Source organism: Mesoplodon bidens (genome assembly GCF_964165515.1).
Source record: "Mesoplodon bidens genome assembly, chromosome: 2".
Classification (NCBI taxonomy): Eukaryota; Metazoa; Chordata; class Mammalia; order Artiodactyla; family Ziphiidae; genus Mesoplodon; species Mesoplodon bidens.
The window spans coordinates 181,221,664-181,236,966 of NC_138177.1; positions in this window are offsets into that span (position 1 = coordinate 181,221,664).

Genomic DNA, 15,303 nt, shown 5'->3' on the forward strand with positions numbered 1-15,303 from the left:
AACCGGCACCGCGGGAATCCTGTGGACTCACGTATCTTGCCGAAATCTCCCGCATCCGAGGCACGGTCCGGCGTGCCCCCGGCTCACGCTGAATTTAACCCGGTTTTTTTTTTTTTGCCGCAGCCCATACGTTTTTTGCTGTGCCGGTCTGGAGAGTGCGTCGGCTTCCTTTAAATACGCATTTTCACAAACTATCTGTAGAATTGTTCCTTCACGCTTCATCTGTGCACTTAGGGCTCCCTCTGCATTGTTCCTGTTTCCTGGAGCGCCTTCCCTCGTCGCCCCCGCTCTATTAGGACTCTTCAGGGTCTCCCTGCGTTCTGTCACCCGATCCCCTGTGACTAATTTGGTTACGGGGGCTAATTTCACGTGTATTCGTTTCTCAAAATAGTATTTTTTAGAGATTCCAAAGCTGCTTCTGCATCCACAGAATTAGGGAGGGAGCTGAGCACGTAAATCAGGCACGTCTAGGTGTACTTAAGAGATACTGCAGGTCGGGTCCCAGACCACCACAGTGAAGCGAGACGCTCGAGTTCTTTGGTGTTCCAGTGCAAATAAAAGTTATATTAACACTATACTGTAGTCTGTTAAGTGCGCAATAGCATTACGTCCAAAAAGAGTATATGCGCTTTTTAAAAAAATACTCCTAAAAAAATGCTAACCATCACCTGAGCCTTCATGGAGTCCTAATCTTTTTGCTGATGAAAGGGTTTTGCTGGTGGAGCCTGGGATGTGGATGGCTGCTGACTGAATAGGGTGATGCTAGCTGAAGGTTGGGGTCGGCTGTAGCAATTTCTTAAACTAAAACAATGAAAATATATCAACTGACTCTTCTTTTCATGAAGGATTTCTCTGTAGCATGCAGTGCTGTTTGGTAGCATTTTACCAAATGCTTTAGAACTTTTTAAGATAGGAGTCAGCCCTCTCAAGTCCTGCCACTGCTTTGTCGGGTAAGTTGATATCATATTCTAAATCCTTTGTTGTCATTTCAATAATTTCAGAGCATCTTCACCAGGAGTAGATTCCATCTCAAGAAACCACTTACTTAGCGCATCCATAAGAAGTAGCATCTCATCTCCTTAAGATAAAGTTTGATCATGAGATCGCAGCAATTGAGTTACATTTTCAGGTTCCACTTTTAATTCTGGGAGAATTACCAAAATGTGCCACAGACACGAAGGGAGCAAGCGCTGTTGGAAAAATGGTGTTGGTAGACTTGCTTGATGCAGGGTTGCCACAAACTTTCTATTTGTAAAAAATGAAATGTCTACGAAGCACAATAAACTGAAGTGCAATAAAATGAGGTATGTCTGTATTTGATTAATTAATTTATTGAAATTATAATCTTGTGAAAATGCACAAAGGAAACCTAAATCAAAATGGGCTGGGGAAACCATGAAGGGAGGGTTCTAATACACGTATCACTCACTGCATCTTACAGGCCCCAGGGAAAGAAAGAAAATTTCCTTCTGACACAGGAGCAAGCTGCCCATAATTGCAGCCAATAAAAAACCCGCCACAGCCCTCCCCAATTTCCTTCTAAAATCTAGTAAAAACTGACCTTCCCTTGGCCTCCTTGAACTTGCCTGTGGTTTTCACCATAGTTGGCTTGTCCTGAATTGCAATTCCTCTGCTATTCCCAAGTAAACTCATCTTGGCTAGCTAAAGTTCTTGTTATTTTATTTTTTTTAAGGTCAACAATCTCAAATTATGTTTTTAAAATTCTGGTTAGTGATACTTCTACTGGTTTCAAAATCCAAAATGATATGGTTACACTGAACAGACAACTCCTATCCGGGTCCCCAGCCAGTTCCATTCCCACCTCCTAGGTAACAATGTTCTTAGTTTCTTGGGCATCCTTCCAGTATTTATGCATGCACAAGCAAATACAAGTATATACTATTATTTTCCTTCTTTCTCATAGAAATGTAGCAGACTCTATATTGTTCTGCACTTCCCTACCTGCTGCCACTACCATATTAAGAATATCTTGAAGATTTTCCATATCAAGAAGTTCCTCACTTTTTCCCCCAGGGATAAATAGTATGCCATCGTGGACACGTTTTGTAGATTATTTACTGGTGCCCTATCGTCAACACTTAGGTTATTTCCAGTCGTTTTCTGCCAAAAGCACTGCATTGACTGACCATATTCATATGTCCTACTTGTGCAAGGATAACTGGAGGGTAAATTCCCAGAAGTGGGAAATAAATTTGAGCAACTCCATACAAGTTGAATCACTTAGCATTCTCACCATTAACGTATGAGATCAAACAGTATTTTTAAATGTCAGTGTTTTTAAAGTTGTTATTTAGATATTAAAAACCTGTTTCTTTTCAAGAAATAACATGCCATTTTTATTTGCAGAACACTTTCATATATTTCATGTTATCCTTACAATGGTGGTGAGAGTGGTTTTTATTTAATTTTTAAAAATTGTAACTATTAATTTATGCAACACTCTGCACTCATGCAAAAAATTTAAGTGCCTCCAGTCATTTTGCATTTTAATAAGAAAGTGTTTTGGGAGTTCTGGAATGACTTCACCTGTGGCTGTTTGTGAAGGAAGCAGGCAAAAGTTGCCCCCTTTTAAATTTGAAGGGGTGTGGGAAATAGGGGAGACAAAGAAGGAGAGGAGACAAGTGGTCAGACACACTTCAAGAATCAAGGAGGGGACTTCCCTGGTGGCGCAGTGGTTAAGATCCGCCTGCCGATGCAGGGGACATGGGTTCAAGCCCTGGTCTGGGAAGATCCCACATGCTGTGGAGCAACCAAGCCCGAGAGCCACAACTACTGAGCCCGTGTGCTACGACTACTGAAGCCCGCGCATCTAGAGCCTGAGCACCACAATAAAGAGTAGCCCCTGCTCACTGCAGCTAGAGAAAGCCTGCACACAGTAATGAAGACCCAATGCAGCCAAAAAAAAAAAAAAATTGTTTTATAAAAAAAAAAAAAAGAACCAAGGAGGGATTTAGATGGATGGAAGGAAAACTAAGAGAAGACAGGCTGTTTTGCTCTAGTGCCCATGGTAAACTCTTGTAAGGAGACAACCATACTGGTGGCCTGCCACAGCATGAGACAACCAGGACAATAAAAATGGCAAGACAAAGGTTCAGTAAAAGAGAGAGAGAGAATCTGAGTTAACACTCCTGGGACATCTGCATCAGCATCAGGACCTGAAATGGACCTGAGTCAGTGTAAATTTTTGCCAAATGAATACATTACTTACAATTTTTAAAACCCAATATTACTTAGGGTAGATTGGATTATTTTTCAGAAATATTTCCTCTTTCCTCTCCACCTGCAGCCCCTTGACTTTGGGTTTGTCCTTGCTTTGTGTAACAGGCATGACCTGATCAAAGCCTTGAAAAGCACTGACCTGAGGATTAGGTTTGCTGGCTTGTACTTTTGCCTTGCCATAGGAAGAGACTGCCCCCCAGGGAACAGAATGCAGTACCCAGATTTTGTTGCACAGTAATAGCCCACTGATGACTGCCTTCAAAGGCTCATCAGGAAAAAACAGCAGCCTTCTGACTCTGTCCTTCATACTCCTCAGCCCTGCTCTCCAGAGGCAAATATTTTCAGCTCTTTAAATGATTTCTTCTGGTAATTATCTCTATTTTAAAACAATACGCTAATACTGTTATTTCTCACGTGTTGGTTTTAGACATTATATATAGACTTCCTGGCAGGTATTAACATAATTTTCATTTCACAGATGCAGAGGTTGAGGTCCAGAGGGGTGAAATGACTATGTAAGGTCCTGCAGAGTCTTGGTCCAATTCAGATATTCTGATGCCAGATTTCACACTCTACCCACCATAGACTCTATCAATATTACTTATTAATAAGTCAGCAACTCAACACTCTTTCAGCCTTAGAATTCATACCTATTTCTCATCACACATTTACAAAACTAAGCCAAAAAATTAAACCATTTACCAAAAAACCTTGCTCTAGTACTGGAAATGAAGACATCCCCTAGTTCAGTCCCTTTTTCCAGGTAGAACAATGCCATCCTATCCACTACATTTTTAATTCAACATTTGACAAGTCTTTAGGCATTGGAGCAAGTACATACTGAAAGACTCTCCCTGTTTTAAAGGAGCTTAAAATTGTCAGTTTCTTGCAGCTGTTGCAACAGTTATTTAAGAGATCTTGAGCTGCCTTGTGGAGCTCACAATCCAACAGTGGAGAAACGGTATTGCTAATGTTAGTGAAGGGCTTTAGGACGTGCCACCTCCAAGTATGCCACTTTAGCATATCGATTATTTTGAGTTAAAGGCATATGAAAAACAATCAGCACTCTGATTCCCATTTTTTCTTCCCCAAAGCAAATGAGGCTCCTATGTAGGAACTGCCCTCCCTATACCAAGAAGAAAGAAACATTCTTATCACCAGAGAGGGAGATGGGTCTGTTAGAATTTGTACAAAGAGACTTTGTTAAAATTAACTCTCAACTTCCTCTAATTTCCCCCATTTTCTTCAACTTTTCCACAATTCCCACTTTTTGCTCAACCCAGTGTATATGCACCTAGGTTTTATCTCTTCTTTGGGTCTTCAATTCCTTACAAACTCTCCCAGGTCATGGTAAAGTTTATATTAATTTGCATGCTTTTTCTAAATCTTATGTCAATTTAATTCTCAGGTCCAGCCAGAGGCTTTAAGAAGGTAAAGTTTTTGCAGCCCCTACATTAGCCAACAGCCAACCATGGCCCTTCTGATACTGGTTCTACAAAGCAACTTCCTGGAAGTAGCCATATCACAATAAATAGCAAAGAAACTGCTGCCAGGTTATTTATTATTTTTTCATGGGTCACAGCTTGCTTAATTACACTCATTTTGTATGAATGTATCCTTTTATTTCATCGATAGCACTTATTCAGCATTTTCTTATCTTTTGTTTACTTATTTATTATGTCTCCCCTTAATCCTGTGAACACTATGATAGGACCTTCCTGTCTTGGTCACTGCGGAATCCCTAGCATCTATTGCAGCTTCTGGCACATAGCAGGTGTTCGATAAATTCTTGCAGGTGTTGTCCTGATTTCACCCTATAAGACGTACCTTCCTTTCTTTGACTATGGCTATAGATTAATCCTTTACATTTGTAGGATACTTAAGTTTACGATGTGATTTCAACCAATTTCTTGTTCCTATTTTAATCTTATTTCCCACGTCATTTTATTTTCACCTTTCTCTTCACTGAAAGGCAGGGGAGGGTTGGGGGGGGGGTGGAAGCTCTAATTGCAGTTACTGGGCATAAAGAAGCCATTTGTGGCATCAAATAAATGTATTTTTTCAATATCCAGTAAAGGCTGGGTTCAGGGCACTCCCTAGAGAGGTCCGACAGGAACTGCGAATTTCCCCTGCGAGCCCCCAAAAGGTTAGGCTGGCGAGACCGGAGAAGAGTGGGCGAGCCCTGACATTTGAGGCAGCGCTGGCTCAAGGGGGGAAATTCTGACACCGAGGTCTGCGAGGGGCCCGGAGGATGCCTTCGCCTCTGCTCCCACCCCGTGTGAAAAGCGCCCCCAGCCTTGGGCCACGACGAACAACTCCCACGGCCAGCCGAGCGCCGGAAACGGACCGGCTGACCCACAGCGACGTCAGACCCACTTCCGTCGGCCCGGTCGTGCGGCGCCCGGATTGGTCGAGCCGCGCCGCACTGGGCGGGGCGGGACGGGCGCGAGGAGGCGGGGGCGGCGCGCGGCTCCGGAGCCCGCGGTGTTGGGCCGCTGGCTGCGTTCGTGGCCACCTCTAGGCGCTGCGCGACGTGATCCCTCAGGTCCCCTCCTTGTGGGCGGCGAGAAGGGGCCCTGAACCACGCGGCCAGTCACGTTGGGGTCGCTGCCCCTTAACGACCTTGCGGACTTCCGGGGAAGGTTGCGCTCTGGGAGGGGGAAGCAGGAAATCGACGCTCCCCACCCCCTCGTCCCAGATTGGCTCTGGTGGCCGATTGGTGGCAGAGGCCGGTGGATGCGCGAGGGAACAACGACGTTGACCCTGTCCCCGGTCTCTGGAGCCATGGGTGTTTTGAAGAATCAAAACCCAGGCTCTGCAGCATCCTGTGTATTCATCACCTCACTGATAACTTATGGGAAAACCTGCAGAGCCCTGTGGGAAAACAAGGCTGTGCCGTGGGCTCCGTTTTTTGTTTCTCATTTCTCCCGGAAAACAGCTGCTGCTGTGCTCTGCTCTTACTGGCACCTTATTTCTGGAAGTAGAGTAAGATCTGATTAGGGTTTCAATATGGGTTATCAAAGCTTTAAAAACCCTTTTCAGTTGTAAAATGTGAATAGTAATGCCTGTCCATAGCTTGGTGAGGCCCTAGATCTCTCTTACCTAAAACGCTAAGCTCAAAGGAATTGAAATGTTGAATCCTTTTTTGTTATTTCCTGTTGTAGTTCTTTTTTTTTTTTTTTTTGCGATATGCGGGCCTCTCACTGTTGTGGCCTCTCCCATTGCTGAGCACAGGCTCCGGACGTGCAGGCTCAGCGGCCATGGCTCACGGGCCCAGCCGTTCCGCGGCATATGGGATCTTCCCGGACCGGGGCACGAACCTGCGTCCCCTGAATCGGCAGGCGGACTCTCAACCACTGCGCCACCAGGGAAGACCCCCTGTTGTAGTTCTTTAATTCTGCTTCAGTAATGTCTTCATATAATCCAGGAGCTATGCCAACGTTTCTCTCAATGTGCAAAGTAATCAGCATTCCACCCAGCAACACACATTTGAACCTAGTAGAACTTTCCTGACTCCCTACATCTTGTATCCCTTTCTTTTATTGAGGCTCACTTACTCCACAGATTGTTAAACTGTGGCGGCACCAGGGTGTGAACCTGGAGACCTTTTGCATGTCTGCAACATTCTGTGGATCTGCGGACTCTGGCAGTGCGCTGCTATGTAGGGGATTAAAATCAGTAGGAGGTTTGCCAAGGACATTCAAATCCCTCCACACTGTGGTTCAAACCTCTTTTCTGCCTGATCTTCCACATTCTGACCTCTTACTCCCCTTAACTCACTTTATCTGTTCCTTGAACATACCCTGTACTTGCCTTCTTCATTCTTCCACATAGCAGTTCCCTCTTAACTGGAATGCCCCTATGCTTCCGTACCATACTTTCAATGCATTATCCATCCTGCAAAACCCAGTTGCAGTGCCAATCCCTCCAGGAAACTTTCTCTATATTCCCATAGTAGTTTGTCCTCCTAATATAGAATCTATAAGGCTGTGTGGCCTTACCTAATGTGTATAAACTTCTTCCTCCCTCTCTAGGTTGTAAAAGCTATTGGGATGGTACCTTATCTATCTATACCTCACAAAACAGCAGAACTCATTCAGGAAGCACTTACTGAGTGCCTGTCATGTGCCCAGTCCTACTCTGGGTGCCATGAACACAGCAGTGAAAAAACAATGTCCTCCAAAGGAGATGGAGAATGACAGGGAATAGAGAGTGGTCAAGGAAGCCTTTTTTTTTTTTTTTTTTCCTCCTGAGGAGGAAACCTGAGTAAGATGAAGTCATATAGAAAGCAGGAGGAAGCAGAGGTGCGTTTAGTATGTTAAAAACAGCAAGGGAGTCAGACCAGAGGGGAGTGGTGGGACTCAAAGCAGGAGAAGGTAGGGGGTTAGATCATGACACACTTACATTAGACATTCGAGAAATGCTTGTTGGATTGAATTTATTAAATCAATAAGGCATGGAGAATAATGACAGTAACAAGGAAACTTGGAGATGGCTTGGATGGGATAGACCCAGTAGGCATATATAAAGTATTCACAGTTTGCACACACATACGTGGGAACTGTTATTTAGTGCGGCGACATTTCACTGAAAAAAATCTTAGTGAAAACCAATGGTTAATGCAGGGATCTTCCATTAGAATGGAAACCCAGAAGGCGAGGAGGTAGATTTCTTGGAGGAAGAAATGGATTGACATCACTCCAGTGAGTGGAATTATTTGGTACATAACACCGATTGCTCTTAAAAAGTTCAGAGGGAATGCGCTTTTGCTTTATTGGCCATGCTGCATGGCTTGCAGGATCTTAGTTCCCCGATCAGGGACTGAACCCATGCCCTCGGCAATGAAAGCATGGAGTCCCAACTACTGGACCACCAGGGAACATTACTCAGCCATATAAAAGAACAAAATAATGTCATTTGCAGAAACATGGGCGGACCTAGAGATTGTCATACTGAGTGAAATAAGTCAGACAGAGAAAGATCTATGATATCACTTACACGTGGAATCTAAAAAAATGGTACAAATTAACTTATGTAGAAAAACAGAAATAGAGTCACAGATGTAGAAAACAAATTTATGGTTCCCAGGGGTAAGGGGGAGAGGGATAAACTGGGAGATTGGGATGGACACATGCACATTACTATACATAAAATAGAGAACTAATAAGGACCTACTGTATGGCACAGGGAACTCATCAGTACTCTGTAATGACCTATATGGGAAAAGAATCTATTAAAGAGTGGATATCTGTGTAAGTTTAATTCATTCATTTTGTTGTACAGCAGAAACTAACACAACATTTTTTTTTTTTTTTGGCTGTGTTGGGTCTTTGTTGCTTGCGCGGGCTTTCTCTTTGGGGTGAGTAGGGGCTACTCTTTGTTGGGGTGTGCAGGCTTCTCATTGTGGACGCTTCTCTTTGTTGTGGAGCACGGGCTCTAGGCAGGCGGGCTTCAGTAGTTGTAGCACACGAGCTCAGTATTCGTGGCTCGTGGGCTCTAGAGCGCAGGCTCAGTAGTTGTGGCCTACAGGCTTAGTTGCTCCACGGCATGTGGGATCTTTCCAGACCAGGGATCAAACCCGTGTCCCCTGCATTGGCAGGCGGATTCTTGACCCCTATGCCACCAGGGAAGTCCCTAACACAACATTTTAAATCAATTATACTTCAATAAAAATTATAAAAAAAAATTTAGGAAGGAAACAAAATCCATCCCTGATGTTGTCCTTTTTATTTGCAGGAAAAATACTTGAATGTTATTTGACAAAAGTTGAGTTTATGAGATAATCAGATACATTTTAAAACCCCTACCTTCCCAAGGGCTAGAGGGAATGCTAGGGGCAGGGAGCCAATACCCTACAGGCAGAACTTGACCTTTAGCTCTAAGTCATAAACTTCAAGGTCACGTTGCTTGTTGGAGTGATACTGCTGTGGCAACAGTTGTCATTTGCAGCCCAACCCTTAGTGGCTCATGGCACTCTCTCCAGCAGAATTTAAAAATACAGAACACTTGTTTACTTAATAGTTTTTGATGACAAGCTCTTGACTTTTAAAAAAAACTTGAATTTTGTTATTATTATTATTTTGGTTAGTTTGGCTCCCTCTAAAAAGTGGCTACTATGGGCTATTGATTCCACTCTTTGTAACATTTCTCCAAGTTTAAACTCTCAGTTTCTTGGCAATCATTCACGTATATGAGATTGTGGTTTTCGACTCATCTCTCAAACCACTGAGTTGGCAGTCTCAGTCTTGGTTGTTGAGTCAGCACATCTTTTTATTCATTCACAGGAATGAGTAGCTCCATTACGGGCAGTTCTTGAGTTAGTCACCACCGGTGGCCAAATGTTAAGGCAACCTTGGAATGAGACTTCGTTCCATCCCTGGCTTCCTCATTCCTTAAATGTGGCAGCATGAGTGGTGGGAAAGTATTGATATTTGCTCTGAGTGTGGCCTGTCTGGGGTCCAGCCCAGCTCTGCCCCATGCTAGCTAAGTGATCCTGAGCAAATTACTTATCCTTCATGCCTTGGGTTCCCCACCTATAAAACAGGGATAACTTCAAAGTGTTCTCATAAGGATTACAAGAGTTTATAAAGACAAAGCTAGAACATTGGCCTAGAATAAATACTCAAATGCTGCCATTAATACTTGGCTGTTACTTGAACTCTCTCAACTTCTGTTTCTTTAGCATTAGAAGAGTTACATTAGTTCTTACCTCCTAGAATTGGTAAGAGGCTACATAAAATAATGTGCTGAAACACTACTGCAATGCAGGAAGCAACCCGTAAGTATTTGCTATTATTAAGATTAGAAAACATTTATTTATCCATAGTTGCAATCTGTTTAAATTCAGTGGTGATGGGATCACGGGAGAGGAACAGAGAAAATGATATGCCATAAAGATGTACCATCTTGGTGAAGAAGATGAGGGGTAAGAATTGTATAGTTAGAGTTTTTGCCTTGAGATACAGTGACAGGATTTCATGGAAGGATTTGAAAAAAATAAAGTGCCAATGGCTCTTCTTAAGAGTCAGAGCAGATTCCCAGAGCTAAACCTATTTAATCTTTGAGTACCTGTCTCAAAACAAGACATTTATCTTGGCCTGAAAGGCAGCAAAGGGACTTGGTACAGGGGTTGTGATGTGAGGGTCCGCAGATGCCCAAGGGGCACAAAGTTCAGGGGTGTGTGAATTTGGATGGGGAAAACTACCTCTTTCATTTTCACTAATCTCTAATGGAAACCTAGCCTTCAATTTTTTTTTTTTTTTTTTTTTTTTTTTTTTTTTTGCGGTATGTGGGCCTCTCACTGCTGTGGCCTCTCCCGTTGCGGAGCACAGGCTCCGGACGCGCAGGCCCAGCGGCCATGGCTCACGGGACCAGCCGCTCCGCGGCATATGGGATCCTCCCAGACCGGGGCACGAACCCGTATCCCCTGCATCGGCAGGCGGACTCTCAACCACTGCGCCACCAGGGAGGCCCCCTAGCCTTCAATTTTGAATTAAAAAATTCACAAACATAGACAAAGAAACAGTACCTGTGGTGTTGCACCAATAGAAATCAGTTATTTTCATATCACATTACGGTTCTTGCAGATATCCCCAAATACCATTTACCCAAAGGTGAATTTGAAGGTATGTGATCATGAAGAAGTCCATGTATTACTACATCACAAATCAGTTTTTAAATATTTGGTAAGTATATTTCAGTACAATAGGTCTCCTTTGTAATCCTTTGTATTATATTTACAAACTTAAGAACATTATTCTGTGGGGCACCACAAGTAGCAGGTCTACAAGATGAAAGGTTAAGAGTCCTTGGTAGGAGCATGGGCTGTGGAGCCAGACAGCTGAGTTTGAACCCTTTCTCGGCTCCTTTCCAGCCAGGCGACACTGGGCAGGCTACCCAGCTTCTTGTGCCCTAGGGATGAAGGATGCTGTGAGGTATAATTTAGGGGACTATGTAAACACAAAACAGTGTCTCGCAGGTAGCAAACCCTCAGTAAATGTGAGCCATTTGCCGAAAAGCAAATGTGAGAAAGGAAAACTGTACAGCTTTGGCTGGGGTTTACACACCAGAACGATTTCCCAAGGAAGAGGGGGAGAAGTAAAACCTTAGGTCGTGAAGAAGTAGGCAGACTCTGAGACTGGAGTTATTCGTTCATTCACTCATTCATTCAATCACTCCATTCATTCAAGGAAGGTTTCTTGACTTCCTACTGTGTGCCTCTCAACACATTCACTACCACTTGTGGGCCTTGAGCAGGTGTAGTAATGGAGCACATACACCCTACATCTAAATAAGTGGCAAACCCAGCCAGTGTTGAATGTGCTGTTTTTCCACTTCAACAGAGAAATCTTCAAAATAAAAAAATAATTGCTTTTATGTGACAAAGGTAGGAAAATATCAGAGATGACTGGATTTAATTACTACAGGTGTCAATGTTCTTTGATGGCCTAGAAATGTTTGCATGGGTGGTAAAGACATACAATTCATAAATTAGTATATATTTGGTCCATAATATTAAATTAAATTAAGTTAAAAATTTTTCATGTTTGTTTTAAAGTTATTTTTCCGGGACTTCCCTGGCGGTCCAGTGGTTAGGACTCTACACTTTCACTGCTGAGGGTGCAGTTTCAATCCCGGGTGGGGGAACTAAGATCCTGAAAGCTGCACAGTGCAGCAAAAAAAAAAGTATTTTTCTTCTGAAAATTTCAAAATTATCTATTAAAATTAAAAGAGTATACTTGATAAAATCAAATATCTAATTTGTTTAAATATACCTGACCTCTTTATTTTGTGAAGTTTAATCAAATTTTATTAAATACTTTTATAAAAATTAAAACTGTTTGCCTTTCTGAGGTTCAATGTCCTTCTAGTTAATTCCTGTAAAGAACCACTATTACAGTTCTCATGCTACTTCCTACATATGTGGAGATTTAACAGTCACATGAATCATTTAATATTGCAAAGCCTTCTTCAGATTTCTTGTGCAATTATTTTGAATTCCATGGTAATTCACAAGGACTTACAAAACCACAAAAGGGAGCATAAGTAGCATCAAGATAATAGACACTTGGGACTTCTGGGAAGCTATAATTTCCATAATGTTCTTGCATAATAACAGATTATGCGAGAATTTATCGCATCCTAGGCCTCTGAGAGGGATTTGATTAAGCATTGGGTCTTCATTGCTGCGTGCAGACTTTCTCTAGTTGTGGCAAGAGGGGGATACTCTTTTTTTCCTTTTGTATTTTATTTTATTTATTTTTTTATACAGCAGGTTCTTATTAATTATCCATTTTATACATATTAGCGTATACATGTCAATCCCAATCTACCAGTTCATCACACCAGTAGCACCCCCGCCACTTTCCCCACCTTGGTGTCCATACGTTTGTTCTCTACATCTGTGTCTCAATTTCTGCCCTGCAAACTGGTTCATCTGTACCATTTTTCTAGGTTCCCCATATATGCGTTAGTATATGATATTTGTTTTTCTCTTCCTGACATACTTCACTCTGTATGACAGTCTCTAGATCCATCCACGTCTCTATAAAAGACTCAATTTTGTTCCTTTTTATGGCTGAGTAATATTCCATTGTATATATGTGCCACATCTTCTTTACCCATTCATCTGCCGATGGGCATTTAGGTTGCTTCCATGACCTGGCTATTGTAAATAGTGCTGCAGTGAACATTGGGGTGCATGAGGCCTCTCACTGTTGTGGCTTCTCCCATTGTGGAGCACAGGCTCTGGACGTGCAGGCTCAGCGGCCATGGCTCATGGGCCTAGCCGCTCCGCAGCATGTGGTACATTCCCGGACCGGGGCACGAACCCATGTCCCCTGCATCGGCAGGCGGAGTCTCAACCACTGCACCACCAGGGAAGCCGACGTCAATTGCTTTTTTATTTTTTGTATTGATATTTTAAAGCAAATGAAAATTGTACTAAAGGAGTATTACACCTTTGGCTAGCTTAAATATTATGTGCATCTAGTTAGCAATAGAATTTGCCTTAGCTTCTTATCATGATTTTATCAAATAAAATGCAGAAAAGTGAACATTATAAAACTCTTCACACAGCTGAATGAAGGTGTGCACAACCTTTGGTAGAAGAATTTTGAAGTGGCTGATTTTGTTTAACCATCGGCTGGTAAAACTAATCTTGAGAATCTTTTAGCTCAGTAAAGACTCTTATGTCATTGGCCTAGCTTCAAAAGGTGAGCTAATTACTGTGCTAGGAAACGACACACATCACTTTCAGGGGAGGTAATACCTCTGCCCACAGAATATCCAAAATGTAAATTAGCAAGTAGCAGTAAGTTAAATAAAAATATAGTCCAGTTAAATGTCATGCTGTCATGTTAAACCCAGAGTCCCACAGTTAAATGAGGTTAGATGGTGACACTGAAAGTGTTAGGAAATTATCAGCTATGCAGTTTCTATGGTGTGATGCTCCTACATTTGGCCAACTCTGCTGAAGTTGGTGGAGGGGATCCCACAATTATCACAGGGAGAATGACTCTCAGATGATGCTCAGAATTGGGGAATAAATTCTGTAGATAGCCCATGTGTTTTTCTCCTTCTCTCTTGCTACTTGCCCTGGTTGCTTTACTGCTAATCACTGTGGGAGGCTGGGGAGGGAAATTTTTGAAATAATAAGTCTCATAATAACAGTTACTATTTTCTTGAGAACTATGTGCCAGGCACTGAACTAAGAATTTCATATTCATTGTTTCATTTAATCCTCACTAAATAAGGATGGGGTACAGCGTTCCTGTATATGTAAGGTATGGTTGGAAAAACTGAGATTTAGGGAGGTTAAGAAACTTGCCCAAGGTTGCGTGACCATCAAGATGGCAGAGCCTAGATTCGATCCAAATCAGCCTGATAGTAAAGCTTGGACTCTTAACCATGTGCTATACTCTACTATTCCCATTACATGGGGTGTGGGTGAGGGTTGATAAAATTGGGGCATGGGTAGCAAATCAAAACCACAATGAGATACTTCACACCTACTTGGATGGCTATAATAAAAAAATTTTTGTTGTTGTTAAAAAAAAAAACCCCACAGAAAACCAACAAGTGGTAGTAAGGATGTGGAGAAATTGAAACCCTTGTACATTGCTGGTGGGAATGTAAAATGCTGCAGCTGCTGTGGGAAACAGTCTGGTAATTCCTCAAAAAGTGAAACAGGATGACCACACAATGGGGCAATTCCACACCCAAGAGAACTGAAAACATATGTTCGTACAAAAACTTGTACACAAATCTTCATAGCAGTGTTATTCGTAATAGTCAAAAAGTGAAAACAACTCATATGTCCATCAGCTGATGAATGGATGAACAAAATGTGGTAAATCTACAGAATGGAATAGTATTCAGCCCTAAAAAAGGAATGAAGTACTGATATGTACTACATCATGGAAGGACCTTGAAACTATTATGCTAAGTACAAGAAGCCCAATACAAAAGACCAGCTATCGTATGATCTATGTATATGAAACGTCCAGAATTGGCAAATTCATTGACACAGAAAGCAGATTAGTGGCTACCAGGGGCTGGGGGGAGGGAGATTGAGGAGTGACGGCTAATGGATATGGGGTTTCTTTTGGGACCAATGAAAATGTTTTGAAGTTATATACTGGTGATGGTTGCACAACATACTGAATACTAAAATCCACTGAAATGTACCCTTTAAAATGGTGACATTTACGTGAACTATATATATATATATATATATATATTTTTTAAAGACAACTTCAGGTCAGATCTGGGATGTCCTTGAATACTGGACTATAGGGTCCAGGTTTTCTTCTGTGGACAACAGGGAGCCACTGAAAGTTTCTAAGGAGGTTGATGGCATCATAGGGGTCATGGAGATGTGTAAGGTGCTTAGCGCACAGCAAGTGTTTAATAAATATTTGCTCCCCTCCCCCTTCAGCCCCCAATTCAAGACAAAACCACTCTGTCTCCTGTGGAAAAGGAACTCTTCTGTTTGGATCCGAATAGAAAACCATCTGTTTTATTGAAAACCACTCCTGCTCTTGGCTCCCCTGGTCGTCTCCC